At 39.4% G+C, this 2813-nt stretch overlaps 1 long non-coding RNA gene across 1 annotated transcript; it reads left to right on the top strand.

The window, feature by feature from the left end:
• Nucleotides 1–758: 758 nt before the first annotated feature.
• LOC124891999 lies at nt 759–1544 on the top strand. Its single transcript, XR_007050016.1, has 3 exons — nt 759–819; nt 914–1069; nt 1485–1544. It is a non-coding gene; the product is annotated as an uncharacterized LOC124891999 (long non-coding RNA).
• Nucleotides 1545–2813: the final 1269 nt, after the last annotated feature.

The following is a 2813-nucleotide window of genomic DNA, read 5'->3' as shown; positions in this document are numbered from 1 at the left end:
GTCGAGGAAAGTGATAACTCCTCACCAATGGGGTATGAAATAATATCGAAATTCCAACATGATTCTATCAAAACCATTAGTATTGACAAGTTTCGAGTTGCGATGCCGATGAATAACCCTAATGCAGTATTTGGTGATATTGTACTTAAATGTCAGTTGGGGAAACCTTTTGACGAACTTAGGAGTATTATGAAGAAGGAAAGCATAGATGGACTTTTTAAGAAGAGCTGCTTTGCACACTTTCTTGAGCTGTCTGGGGACCGCCCTCTCCGTTTTCCAATGATCATGGTATATGGCCTTTTCAAGAAAAGGATCATGTATGCAGGGGATGATAGAGGTCCGAAGGAGGGCAGAAAAAAGATGGATGAAGTCTGAATCAACTACTGTGGCATGCCAGTTTGTTTTGGATTGAAAGAGTTTGCCATTGTGATGAGCTTGAGATACGATCGTCCAGAAGAACCTCCCATCAAGAAAACACCCCACAAAGGGTCCAACAAACGCAAGGTAAAAAAAGATGGGTTAATGGGAATTATTGGACCTAGCTACAAAGTAAAGGATTTGATAGCGGATTTCAAGAATAAAGACATACCAAAGCACTACAGGGAGAAATTGTGCTTAGTTTGGTTTGTCCATTCCATTTTATTGGCAAGAGACGTCAGGAAAGTCATATAACATGATTTGTTGGCGCTTGCTGATGATTTTAGAAAATTCAACGATTATCCCTGGGGCTACGACAGCTACTACTTGACTGTCAAATATTTACTGAAAGAGCTAAAGCCAAAGACGACCACATTATACGGCTTTCCTTGGTCTTTCATGGTAAAATTGATCTCTATTTTTACTCATTCATTAATTTATATTGAATATACTTGTGACTTTTTTTTTTTGCTTGCTTCCTGTTTACAATTTTTAGGCTTGGGCATGTGAAGTCACTCCTCCCCTCCGAAAGTATTTCATGGATTACCTGGATAAGGTTTCACATCCAAGGATCCTTAGGTGATTGGTTGCAGTAGAGAGAACCAAAACAAATATCAACGAGGCTGATCTCTTTAACCCTCCGGATGATGCAGTAGGTTTTCTATCAACTAAAATAATTTTCCTCAAAAAAGATATTGAAACAGATGTTTTATCTGTTGTGACAGATGGGTAATCTGTTGCAACAGATTACCCGTCAGCTACAACTGGTGCAAAGATGGTTAATCTGATGTAACAGACGATCTATATTTTGCAACATATTAACCATATGTTGCTATGTTCCCTCAAACCTACTCAACAGATTACCCATCTACTGTAAATTATGAAACAGATGGGTATTCTGATGCAATATTTTATCAATCTGTTTCAACATACAGATTAGTTGTTGCGGTAGCTAGATCGTCTGTTGTATAAATTGGCTGTGTTAACATAACCCGATCCCCATGTCACCCAACTGACTGCAAATTATTATTATATAATTTAAATTCCTCCGATCTTTTTTTTTATAGGTTGTGCATCCTTGGATCGTGCCTACCATTGATGAGCTGGGGATGACTTCTTTTCTTACTCTAGGTCTTGTTGATACAAAAGAAGACCCAACGGTGGAGTTAATAAAGAAGGAATTGGATGGAGCAACATCCATAAGAAGAGAAGTTAGGCAAGGTCAGTCTAATGTTGAAGCTCTTTATGACCAAACTTAAACTGCAACAGATCCGGTTGCTTCTTCTAGTAGTGTTGCTAGTGCAGTTGTTTGCGATGGTGGCAGCCATTCTGCTACTACTTCTCCTGCCAGTCGTGATTATGAGCATGTTGGTGCTCAGCAAAAAATAAATATGTTTGAAAATACCCCTTGCACAGGTTCTCCCTCTCACCCCTACACCGGTCCCTCCCACCCTTACAGTGGTCCCTTTCACCCCTCTTCACCCTCTTGTTCTCATTGCAAATGCAAAGTGTGCAAGAACAGAAAGGATAAACTCCTCGACATGCTAGAGGCTATTGCCGAAGCTGCCGAGGAGTTGAAATCTAAGAGGGGTGTCATACCGTCCAACGAGGTGAGGGATCCATGAACTCCTATAGTAGAAGTTAGGAGGAAGAGAAGAAAAATTAGACAAATTCTCTCCATTCTGAAATAAGTAAAAATTGCAACTCCCTCCGCTTCAATAGTTGTTGAAGTTTAAGGGCCGCCGAAGAAGGTGGACATATTCGCGGTGCTTGGAAAGGAGAAGAAGAAGGAAATGGAAGAATTCATCAAAATGAAGGTTCAAAAAGAATACACCATGCATTCATTTGCCACCAAAGACTTCTTGAATATGAAAAATATGTGCATGTGGTACGAGGACAAGGTAAGTTTACTTTTACTAACCTACCCTTCCAATATACTCCATGAAGAAGAATCTACGTAACAGATGTGTAATCTGTTGCAAAAAATTTGTATTCTGTTCCAACATAATACATATCTGTTGCATAAGTTACGTTGGCTGGGTAATCTGTGAACTGATTCAGAAAACCCTCTGCGTCGGATTCTTTCGACAGTGTTTTTATTCTTTACAATTACTAACCTATTTAAAAAATTTCTTCTTATACCACAGTATATTGATTAAATTCTTTGCCTCATGAGGGGCAGGCAATTAGCGTACCCTGATGCTTCTGATGCTGCCGATAGGATAATGGACCTCAACTTCTATAATTTCAATGATAGGTACGCTAAACTCTGTAAGATAGCTGATTCCAGTGGCCCAGAATTTTATCAGTTAGTTTCTACGTTCCAATGGGATGAAGAAGTGATTAAATATGTTAGAGGGAAGAGGTCATATCCACACAGTAAGAGATGGACCAAG

Source organism: Capsicum annuum, unplaced genomic scaffold (genome assembly GCF_002878395.1).
Source record: "Capsicum annuum cultivar UCD-10X-F1 unplaced genomic scaffold, UCD10Xv1.1 ctg4299, whole genome shotgun sequence".
In the NCBI taxonomy this organism is placed as follows: domain Eukaryota; kingdom Viridiplantae; phylum Streptophyta; class Magnoliopsida; order Solanales; family Solanaceae; genus Capsicum; species Capsicum annuum.
This window is presented reverse-complemented; position numbering and strand designations above follow the sequence as displayed.